The sequence below is a fragment of the Stenella coeruleoalba genome, assembly GCF_951394435.1.
Source record: "Stenella coeruleoalba genome assembly, contig: scaffold_237, whole genome shotgun sequence".
Classification (NCBI taxonomy): Eukaryota; Metazoa; Chordata; class Mammalia; order Artiodactyla; family Delphinidae; genus Stenella; species Stenella coeruleoalba.
The window spans coordinates 388989-401026 of record NW_027646084.1 but is presented as its reverse complement, the minus strand read 5'-3'; the positions used below and the strand labels follow the sequence as shown (position 1 = coordinate 401026).

Genomic DNA, 12038 nt, shown 5'->3' with positions numbered 1-12038 from the left:
ACTTCAAAGGGTCTTCATTTGCTCACCGAACCTCTCCAATCCTATCACTGCTGCGTTTATGCCCCTGTACACATGCTTGATTCTCTTTTGGAGACATAGCAATCCATAGGTTTTAAGGTACTTACTAGTCAGGTACATTCTTAGGCGTTTAATATGCGGTGTTGAGTCCATTTCGTTGAGCAAGGAGTAGCTCTTGTCTATTCCATATTTGACTTAAGGAACTTTATCTGTGCTCATTTCATTCTCTGGTTTTATGCAGCACCCCAACTCACCTTTCCCCTTAAGCAAGCATAAGTTGGTTTTCTAAATTTGAGACCCTGTTCTGTTCTGTAATTCAGTTCCTGTGTAGCCAAGTTTACATTCCGTATATTACTGATATCTTACAATGTTTCTTTTTCTGTGTGACTTATTTCAGTTAGAATCATCATACCTGAATCCACTCATTGTGATGCTAAGGGCCTGATGACATAGATTTCATTGCTGAGTGATATTGCTTTGTAAGTAAATACCACAACTTCTTTATCCATTTTTCACTTTCTGCGATGTTGAACTTGTACTGTAAACGAGGTTCTTGTAAACAGAGGCGTCCCAAACTTTGGGGTGGCTGTGTCTTTTTGATTTTAATTTCCCTAAGCTATAGGACCATAAGTGGCAGTGCCCTAGGCTCTGTTGCTTAGTTTTTTCGATGTTTCAGGAAACACCATACACTTCTCCCCAGTGGTTGTTGGCAATTTACATCCCGCCCATCAGCATAACAAGGCTCCCAGTTCTCCATGGCCTCTCCTGCCTTTCTGGATTTTACACTTTTTTCAGATGGCCCTTTTGACTGGGGGTAAGTGAGACTTCATTGTAGTGCAGATTTCCTTTGCAAGCTTGCTTGGTTGGCCAAAAAGTGCGTATGCGTTTTTTCCTGAATATATTCAGGAAAAAACGCATACGCCCTTTTTGGCCAAGTGCATCATTGTGGACGTTCTGCCTCTTTTCCTATGCTTTCAATGCAATTCCAGTCTACCTCCTGAAATCGGTTTCCTGCAATTCTGCCCCGCTTTCAAGTCCTCTTGGCAGCCTTACTTCAGTCTATTTTTGGACGATAGCTGTCATTTATAACTCTGCAGGTTTGTGAATTACAGTGCCCCTGAGCTCCTTTCTTCAACTTGCTTTCTTGTGACCTGGCCGCAACACCGCAGGATGGCTTCAGGCCCTAATCTGGTTCCGGCACGGCACGCTGAGCCTTTGGTTATTTCCTCTTCCTGGTGGGAAATGAGAGTTAAATTTGCCCGTCCAGACACCTCCAGCTAGTCTCTCATTGGTTCTCCCTATTCCTGTTCATCTACTGCAGAAATTGCAAACTGGGCCAAACAGGAGATTAAAGGCGCTGACTCTCCAAGTGGGGAGAGTGTTAGTAAAGCGTCTGGAATGTTGCACCCGAGTACCAGGGGAGGAAAACTGAGACATATTTGAACACGTCTCCCGATCACACGGTTGATCATACTCTGGGTTCCACATGCATGTTTTAGCTGAAGGAAGAATACCTTAAACCTGGAGAGTTGAGACCCGTGTAATGGGTACCATGCAATATGACTTCAAAGGGTCTTCATTTGCTCACCGAACCTCTCCAGTCCTATCACTGCTGCGTTTATGCCCCTGTACACATGATTGATTCTCTTTCGGAGACATAGCAATCCATAGGTTTTAAGATAATTACTAGTCAGGTACATTCTTAGGCGTTTAATATGCGGTGTTGAGTCCATTTCGTTGAGCAAGGAGTAGCTCTTGTCTATTCCATATTTGGCTTAAGGAACTTTATCTGTGCTCATTTCAATCTCTGGTTTTATGCAGCACCCCAACTCACCTTTACCCTTAAGCAAGCATAAGTTGGTTTTCTAAATTTGAGACCCTGTTCTGTTCTGTAATTCAGTTCCTGTGTAGCCAAGTTTACATTCCGTGTATTACTGATATCTTATGATGTTTCTTTTTCTGTGTGACTTATTTCAGTTAGAATCATCATACCTGAATCCAGTCATTGTGCTGCTAAGGGCCTGATGACACAGATTTCATTGCTGAGTGATATTGCTTTGTAAGTAAATACCACAACTTCTTTATCCATTTTTCACTTTCTGCGATGTTGAACTTGTACTGTAAACGAGGTTCTTGTAAACAGAGCCGTTCCAAACTTTGGGGTGGCTGTGTCTTTTTGATTTTAATTTCCCTAAGCTATAGGACCATAAGTGGAAGTGCCCTAGGTTCTGTTGCTTAGTTTTTTAGATGTTTCAGGAAACACCATACACTTCTCCCGAGTGGTTGTTGGCAATTTACATCCCGCCCTTCAGCATAACAAGGCTCCCAGTTCTCCATGGCCTGTCCTGCCTTTCTGGATTTTACACTTTTTTCAGATGGCCCTTTTGACCGGGGGGAAGTGAGACTTCATTGTAGTGCAGATTTCCTTTGCAAGCTTGCTTGGTTGGCCAAAAAGGGCGTATGCGTTTTTTCCTGAATATATTCAGGAAAAAACGCATACGCCCTTTTTGGCCAAGTGCATCATTGTGGACGTTCTGCCTCTTTTCCTATGCTTTCAATGCAATTCCAGTCTACCTCCTGAAATCGGTTTCCTGCAATTCTGCCCCGCTTTCAAGTCCTCTTGGCAGCCTTACTTCAGTCTATTTTTGGACGATAGCTGTCATTTATAACTCTGCAGGTTTGTGAGTTACAGTGCCCCTGAGCTCCTTTCTTCAACTCGTTTTCTTGTGAGCTGGCTGCAACACCGCTGGATGGCTTCAGGCCCTAATCTGGTTCCGGCACGGCATGCTGAGCCTTTGGTTATTTCCTCTTTCTGGTGGGAAATGAGAGTTAAATTTGCCCATCCAGACACCTCCAGCTAGTCTCTCATTGGTTCTCCCTATTCCTGTTCATCTTCCGCAGAAATTGCAAACGGGGCCAAACAGGAGGTTAAAGGTGCTGACTCTCCAAGTGGGGAGAGTGTTAGTAAAGCGTCTGGAATGTTGCACCCGAGTTCCAGGGGAGGAAAACTGAGACATATTTGAACACGTCTCCCCTTCACACGGTTGATCATACTCTGGGTTCCACCTGCATGTTTTAGCTGAAGGAAGAATACCTTAAACCTGGAGAGTTGAGACCCGTGTAATGGGTACCATGCAATATGACTTCAAAGGGTCTTCATTTGCTCACCGAACCTCTCCAATCCTATCACTGCTGCGTTTATGCCCCTGTACACATGCTTGATTCTCTTTCGGAGACATAGCAATCCATAGGTTTTAAGATACTTTCTAGTCAGGTACATTCTTTGGCGTTTAATATGGGGTGTTGAGTCCATTTCGTTGAGCAAGGAGTAGCTCTTGTCTATTCCATATTTGGCTTAAGGAACTTTATCTGTGCTCATTTCAATCTCTGGTTTTATGCAGCACCCCAACTCACCTTTCCCCTTAAGCAAGCATAAGTTGGTTTTCTAAATTTGAGACCCTGTTCTGTTTTGGAATGCAGTTCCTGTGTAGCCAAGTTTACATTCCGTGTATTACTGATATCTTATGATGTTTCTTTTTCTGTGTGACTTATTTCAGTTAGAATCATCGTACCTGAATCCACTCATTATGCTGCTACGGGCCTGATGACATAGATTTCATTGCTGAGTGATACTGCATTGTACGTAAGTACCACAAGTTCTTTATCCATTTTTCACTTTCTGTGATATTGAACTTGTAGGGTAAACGAGGTTCTTGTAAACGGAGGCGTCCCAAACTTTGGGGTGGCTGTGTCTTTTTGATTTTAATTTCCCTAAGCTATAGGACCATAAGTGGAAGTGCCCTAGGCTCTGTTGCTTTGTTTCTTAGATGTTTCAGGAAACACCATACACTTCTCCTGAGTGTCTGTTGGCAATTTACATCCCGCCCATCAGCATAACAAGGCTCCCAGTTCTCCATGGCCTGTCCTGCCTTTCTGGATTTTACACTTTTTTCAGATGCCCCTTTTAACCGGGGAGAAGTGAGACTTCATTGTAGTGCAGATTTCCTTTGCAAGTTTGCTTGGTTGACCAAAAAGGGCGTATGCGTTTTTTCCTGAATATATTCAGGAAAAAACGCATACGCCCTTTTTGGCCAAGTGCATCATTGTGGACGTTCTGCCTCTTTTCCTATGCTTTCAATGCAATTCCAGTCTACGTCCTGAAATCGGTTTCCTGCAATTCTGCCCCGCTTTCAAGTCCTCTTGGCAGCCTTACTTCAGTCTATTTTTGGACGATAGCTGTCATTTATAACTCTGCAGGTTTGTGAATTACAGTGCCCCTGAGCTCCTTTCTTCAACTCGCTTTCTTGTGAGCTGGCCGCAACACCGCAGGATGTCTTCAGGCCCTAATCTGGTTCCGGCACGGCACGCTGAGCCTTTGGTTAATTCCTCTTCCTGGTGGGAAATGAGAGTTAAATTTGCCCATCCAGACACCTCCAGGTAGTCTCTCATTGATTCTCGCTATTCCTGTTCATCTTCCGCAGAAATTGCAAACTGGGCCAAACAGGAGGTTAAAGGGACTGACTCTCCAAGTGGGGAGAGTGTTAGTAAGCGTCTGCAATGTTGCACCCGAGTACCAGGGTCCGAAAACTGAGACATATTTGAACACGTCTCCCGATCACATGGTTGATCATACTCTAGGTTCCACATGCATGTTTTAGCTGAAGGAAGAATACCTTAAACCTGGGTAGTTGAAACCCGTGGAATGGGTACCATGCAATATGACTTCAAAGGGTCTTCATTTGCTCACGAACCTCTCCAGTCCTATCACTGCTGCGTTTATGCCCCTGTACACATGCTTGATTCTCTTTCGGAGACATAGCAATCCATAGGTTTTAAGATACTTACTAGTCAGGTACATTCTTAGGCGTTTAATATGCGGTGTTGAGTCCATTTCGTTGAGCAAGGAGTAGCTCTTGTCTATTACATATTTGGCTTAAGGAACTTTATCTGTGCTCATTTCAATCTCTGGTTTTATGCAGCACCCCAACTCACCTTTCCCCTTAAGCAAGCATAAGTTGGTTTTCTAAATTTGAGACCCTGTTCTGTTCTGTAATTCAGTTCCTGTGTAGCCAAGTTTACATTCCGTGTATTACTGATATCTTATGATGTTTCTTTTTCTGTGTGACTTATTTCAGTTAGAATCATCATACCTGAATCCACTCATTGTGCTGCTAAGGGCCTGATGACATAGATTTCATTGCTGAGTGATATTGCTTTGTAAGTAAATACCACAACTTCTTTATCCATTTTTCACTTTCTGCGATGTTGAACTTGTACTGTAAACGAGGTTCTTGTAAACAGAGCCGTCCCAAACTTTGGGGTGGCTGTGTCTTTTTGATTTTAATTTCCCTAAGCTATAGGACCATAAGTGGAAGTGCCCTAGGCTCTGTTGCTTTGTTTTTTCCATGTTTCAGGAAACACCATACACTTCTCCCGAGTGTCTGTTGGCAGTTTACATCCCGCCCATCAGCATAACAAGGCTCCCAGTTCTCCATGGTCTGTCCTGCCTTTCTGGATTTTACACTTTTTTCAGATGGCCCTTTTGACCGGGGGGAAGTGAGACTTCATTGTAGTGCAGATTTCCTTTGCAAGCTTGCTTGGTTGGCCAAAAAGGACGTATGCGTTTTTTCCTGAATATATTCAGGAAAAAACGCATACGCCCTTTTTGGCCAAGTGCATCATTGTGGACGTTCTGCCTCTTTTCCTATGCTTTCAATGCAATTCCAGTCTACCTCCTGAAATCGGTTTCCTGCAATTCTGCCCCGCTTTCAAGTCCTCTTGGCAGCCTTACTTCAGTCTATTTTTGGACGATAGCTGTCATTTATAACTCTGCAGGTTTGTGAGTTACAGTGCCCCTGAGCTCCTTTCTTCAACTCGCTTTCTTGTGAGCTGGCTGCAACACCGCTGGATGGCTTCAGGCCCTAATCTGGTTCCGGCACGGCATGCTGAGCCTTTGGTTATTTCCTCTTTCTGGTGGGAAATGAGAGTTAAATTTGCCCGTCCAGACACCTCCAGCTAGTCTCTCATTGGTTCTCCCTATTCCTGTTCATCTTCCGCAGAAATTGCAAACGGGGCCAAACAGGAGGTTAAAGGTGCTGACTCTCCAAGTGGGGAGAGTGTTAGTAAAGCGTCTGGAATGTTGCACCCGAGTACCAGGGGAGGAAAACTGAGACATATTTGAACACGTCTCCCGTTCACACGGTTGATCATACTCTGGGTTCCACATGCATGTTTTAGCTGAAGGAAGAATACCTTAAACCTGGAGAGTTGAGACCCGTGTAATGGGTACCATGCAATATGACTTCAAAGGGTCTTCATTTGCTCACCGAACCTCTCCAATCCTATCACTGCTGCGTTTATGCCCCTGTACACATGCTTGATTCTCTTTCGGAGACATAGCAATCCATAGGTTTTAAGATACTTACTAGTCAGGTACATTCTTTGGCGTTTAATATGGGGTGTTGAGTCCATTTCGTTGAGCAAGGAGTAGCTCTTGTCTATTCCATATTTGGCTTAAGGAACTTTATCTGTGCTCATTTCAATCTCTGGTTTTATGCAGCACCCCAACTCACCTTTCCCCTTAAGCAAGCATAAGTTGGTTTTCTAAATTTGAGACCCTGTTCTGTTTTGGAATGCAGTTCCTGTGTAGCCAAGTTTACATTCCGTGTATTACTGATATCTTATGATGTTTCTTTTTCTGTGTGACTTATTTCAGTTAGAATCATCATACCTGAATCCACTCATTGTGCTGCTAAGGGCCTGATGACACAGATTTCATTGCTGAGTGATACTGCATTGTACGTAAGTACCACAAGTTCTTTATCCATTTTTCACTTTCTGTGATATTGAACTTGTACGGTAAACGAGGTTCTTGTAAACGGAGGCGTCCCAAACTTTGGGGTGGCTGTGTCTTTTTGATTTTAGTTTCCCTAAGCTATAGGACCATAAGTGGAAGTGCCCTAGGCTCTGTTGCTTTGTTTCTTAGATGTTTCAGGAAACACCATACACTTCTCCTGAGTGTCTGTTGGCAATTTACATCCCGCCCATCAGCATAACAAGGCTCCCAGTTCTCCATGGCCTGTCCTGCCTTTCTGGATTTTACACTTTTTTCAGATGCCCCTTTTAACCGGGGAGAAGTGATACTTCATTGTAGTGCAGATTTCCTTTGCAAGTTTGCTTGGTTGGCCAAAAAGGGCGTATGCGTTTTTTCCTGAATATATTCAGGAAAAAACGCATACGCCCTTTTTGGCCAAGTGCATCATTGTGGACGTTCTGCCTCTTTTCCTATGCTTTCAATGCAATTCCAGTCTACCTCCTGAAATCGGTTTCCTGCAATTCTGCCCCGCTTTCAAGTCCTCTTGGCAGCCTTACTTCAGTCTATTTTTGGACGATAGCTGTCATTTATAACTCTGCAGGTTTGTGAATTACAGTGCCCCTGAGCTCCTTTCTTCAACTCGCTTTCTTGTGACCTGGCCGCAACACCGCAGGATGTCTTCAGGCCCTAATCTGGTTCTGGCACGGCACGCTGAGCCTTTGGTTAATTCCTCTTCCTGGTGGGAAATGAGAGTTAAATTTGCCCATCCAGACACCTCCAGGTAGTCTCTCATTGATTCTCGCTATTCCTGTTCATCTTCCGCAGAAATTGCAAACTGGGCCAAACAGGAGTTTAAAGGGACTGACTCTCCAAGTGGGGAGAGTGTTAGTAAGCATCTGGAATGTTGCACCCGAGTACCAGGGTCCGAAAACTGAGACATATTTGAACACGTCTCCCGATCACATGGTTGATCATACTCTAGGTTCCACATGCATGTTTTAGCTGAAGGAAGAATACCTTAAACCTGGGTAGTTGAAACCCGTGGAATGGGTACCATGCAATATGACTTCAAAGGGTCTTCATTTGCTCACGAACCTCTCCAGTCCTATCACTGCTGCGTTTATGCCCCTGTACACATGCTTGATTCTCTTTCGGAGACATAGCAATCCATAGGTTTTAAGATACTTACTAGTCAGGTACATTCTTAGGCGTTTAATATGCGGTGTTGAGTCCATTTCGTTGAGCAAGGACTAGCTCTTGTCTATTCCATATTTGGCTTAAGGAACTTTATCTGTGCTCATTTCAATCTCTGGTTTTATGCAGCACCCCAACTCACCTTTCCCCTTAAGCAAGCATAAGTTGGTTTTCTAAATTTGAGACCCTCTTCTGTTCTGTAATTCAGTTCCTGTGCAGCCAAGTTTACATTCCGTGTATTACTGATATCTTATGATGTTTCTTTTTCTGTGTGACTTATTTCAGTTAGAATCATCATACCTGAATCCACTCATTGTGCTGCTAAGGGCCTGATGACATAGATTTCATTGCTGAGTGATATTGCTTTGTAAGTAAATACCACAACTTCTTTATCCATTTTTCACTTTCTGCGATGTTGAACTTGTACTGTAAACGAGGTTCTTGTAAACAGAGCCGTCCCAAACTTTGGGGTGGCTGTGTCTTTTTGATTTTAATTTCCCTAAGCTATAGGACCATAAGTGGAAGTGCCCTAGGCTCTGTTGCTTTGTTTTTTCCATGTTTCAGGAAACACCATACATTTCTCCCGAGTGTCTGTTGGCAATTTACACCCCGCCCATCAGCATAACAAGGCTCCCAGTTCTCCATGGCCTGTCCTGCCTTTCTGGATTTTACACTTTTTTCAGATGGCCCTTTTGACCGGGGGGAAGTGAGACTTCATTGTAGTGCAGATTTCCTTTGCAAGCTTGCTTGGTTGGCCAAAAAGGACGTATGCGTTTTTTCCTGAATATATTCAGGAAAAAACGCATACGCCCTTTTTGGCCAAGTGCATCATTGTGGACGTTCTGCCTCTTTTCCTATGCTTTCAATGCAATTCCAGTCTACCTCCTGAAATCAGTTTCCTGCAATTCTGCCCCGCTTTCAAGTCCTCTTGGCAGCCTTACTTCAGTCTATTTTTGGACGATAGCTGTCATTTATAACTCTGCAGGTTTGTGAGTTACAGTGCCCCTGAGCTCCTTTCTTCAACTCGTTTTCTTGTGAGCTGGCTGCAACACCGCTGGATGGCTTCAGGCCCTAATCTGGTTCCAGCATGGCATGCTGAGCCTTTGGTTATTTCCTCTTTCTGGTGGGAAATGAGAGTTAAATTTGCCCGTCCAGACACCTCCAGCTAGTCTCTCATTGGTTCTCCCTATTCCTGTTCATCTTCCGCAGAAATTGCAAATGGGGCCAAACAGGAGGTTAAAGGTGCTGACTCTCCAAGTGGGGAGAGTGTTAGTAAAGCGTCTGGAATGTTGCACCCGAGTACCAGGGGAGGAAAACTGAGACATATTTGAACACGTCTCCCGTTCACATGGTTGATCATACTCTGGGTTCCACATGCATGTTTTAGCTGAAGGAAGAATACCTTAAACCTGGAGAGTTGAGACCCGTGTAATGGGTACCATGCAATATGACTTCAAAGGGTCTTCATTTGCTCACCGAACCTCTCCAATCCTATCACTGCTGCGTTTATGCCCCTGTACACATGCTTGATTCTCTTTCGGAGACATAGCAATCCATAGGTTTTAAGATACTTACTAGTCAGGTACATTCTTTGGCGTTTAATATGGGGTGTTGAGTCCATTTCGTTGAGCAAGGAGTAGCACTTGTCTATTCCATATTTGGCTTAAGGAAATTTATCTGTGCTCATTTCAATCTCTGGTTTTATGCAGCACCCCAACTCACCTTTCCCCTTAAGCAAGCATAAGTTGGTTTTCTAAATTTGAGACCCTGTTCTGTTTTGGAATGCAGTTCCTGTGTATCCAAGTTTACATTCCGTGTATTACTGATATCTTATGATGTTTCTTTTTCTGTGTGACTTATTTCAGTTAGAATCATCGTACCTGAATCCACTCATTATGCTGCTACGGGCCTGATGACATAGATTTCATTGCTGAGTGATACTGCATTGTACGTAAGTACCACAAGTTCTTTATCCATTTTTCACTTTCTGTGATATTGAACTTGTATGGTAAACGAGGTTCTTGTAAACGGAGGCGTCCCAAACTTTGGGGTGGCTGTGTCTTTTTGATTTTAATTTCCCTAAGCTATAGGACCATAAGTGGAAGTGCCCTAGGCTCTGTTGCTTTGTTTCTTAGATGTTTCAGGAAACACCATACACTTCTCCTGAGTGTCTGTTGGCAATTTACATCCCGCCCATCAGCATAACAAGGCTCCCAGTTCTCCATGGCCTGTCTTGCCTTTCTGGATTTTACACTTTTTTCAGATGCCCCTTTTAACCGGGGAGAAGTGAGACTTCATTGTAGTGCAGATTTCCTTTGCAAGTTTGCTTGGTTGGCCAAAAAGGGCGTATGCGTTTTTTCCTGAATATATTCAGGAAAAAACGCATACGCCCTTTTTGGCCAAGTGCATCATTGTGGACGTTCTGCCTCTTTTCCTATGCTTTCAATGCAATTCCAGTCTACCTCCTGAAATCGGTTTCCTGCAATTCTGCCCCGCTTTCAAGTCCTCTTGGCAGCCTTACTTCAGTCTATTTTTGGACGATAGCTGTCATTTATAACTCTGCAGGTTTGTGAATTACAGTGCCCCTGAGCTCCTTTCTTCAACTCGCTTTCTTGTGACCTGGCCGCAACACCGCAGGATGTCTTCAGGCCCTAATCTGGTTCTGACACGGCACGCTGAGCCTTTGGTTAATTCCTCTTCCTGGTGGGAAATGAGAGTTAAATTTGCCCATCCAGACACCTCCAGGTAGTCTCTCATTGATTCTCGCTATTCCTGTTCATCCTCTGCAGAAATTGCAAACTGGGCCAAACAGGAGGTTAAAGGGACTGACTCTCCAAGTGGGGAGAGTGTTAGTAAGCGTCTGGAATGTTGCACCCGAGTACCAGGGGAGGAAAACTGAGACATATTTGAACACGTCTCCCGATCACATGGTTGATCATACTCTAGGTTCCACATGCATGTTTTAGCTGAAGGAAGAATACCTTAAACCTGGGTAGTTGAAACCCGTGGAATGGGTACCATGCAATATGACTTCAAAGGGTCTTCATTTGCTCACGAACCTCTCCAGTCCTATCACTGCTGCGTTTATGCCCCTGTACACATGTTTGATTCTCTTTCGGAGACATAGCAATCCATAGGTTTTAAGATACTTACTAGTCAGGTACATTCTTAGGCGTTTAATATGCGGTGTTGAGTCCATTTCGTTGAGCAAGGACTAGCTCTTGTCTATTCCATATTGGGCTTAAGGAACTTTATCTGTGCTCATTTCAATCTCTGGTTTTATGCAGCACCCCAACTCACCTTTCCCCTTAAGCAAGCATAAGTTGGTTTTCTAAATTTGAGACCCTGTTCTGTTCTGTAATTCAGTTCCTGTGTAGCCAAGTTTACATTCCGTGTATTACTGATATCTTATGATGTTTCTTTTTCTGTGTGACTTATTTCAGTTAGAATCATCATACCTGAATCCACTCATTGTGCTGCTAAGGGCCTGATGACATAGATTTCATTGCTGAGTGATATTGCTTTGTAAGTAAATACCACAACTTCTTTATCCATTTTTCACTTTCTGCGATGTTGAACTTGTACTGTAAACGAGGTTCTTGTAAACAGAGCTGTCCCAAACTTTGGGGTGGCTGTGTCTTTTTGATTTTAATTTCCCTAAGCTATAGGACCATAAGTGGAAGTGCCCTAGGCTCTGTTGCTTTGTTTTTTCGATGTTTCAGGAAACACCATACACTTCTCCCGAGTGTCTGTTGGCAATTTTCATCCCGCCCATCAGCATAACAAGGCTCCCAGTTCTCCATGGCCTGTCCTGCCTTTCTGGATTTTACACTTTTTTCAGATGGCCCTTTTGACCGGGGGGAAGTGAGACTTCATTGTAGTGCAGATTTCCTTTGCAAGCTTGCTTGGTTGGCCAAAAAGTGCGTATGCGTTTTTTCCTGAATATATTCAGGAAAAAAGGCATATGCCCTTTTTGGCCAAGTGCATCATTGTGGACGTTCTGCCTCTTTTC

General features: G+C 43.7%; 1 long non-coding RNA gene across 5 annotated transcripts in view; it reads left to right on the top strand.

Moving 5' to 3' along the window:
- The window catches only part of LOC307181351, a 339010-nt gene that overhangs the window by 37462 nt on the left and 289510 nt on the right, over positions 1-12038 (top strand). Inside the window, exon 1 of one of the 5 annotated variants that reach the window (XR_013826478.1) lies at positions 440-497. The exons of the other annotated variants lie outside the window; for them this stretch is intronic. This is a non-coding gene — a long non-coding RNA (uncharacterized lncRNA). Of the gene's footprint in view, positions 1-439; positions 498-12038 lie in introns of those variants that run through there. 5 annotated transcript variants of the gene reach the window in all.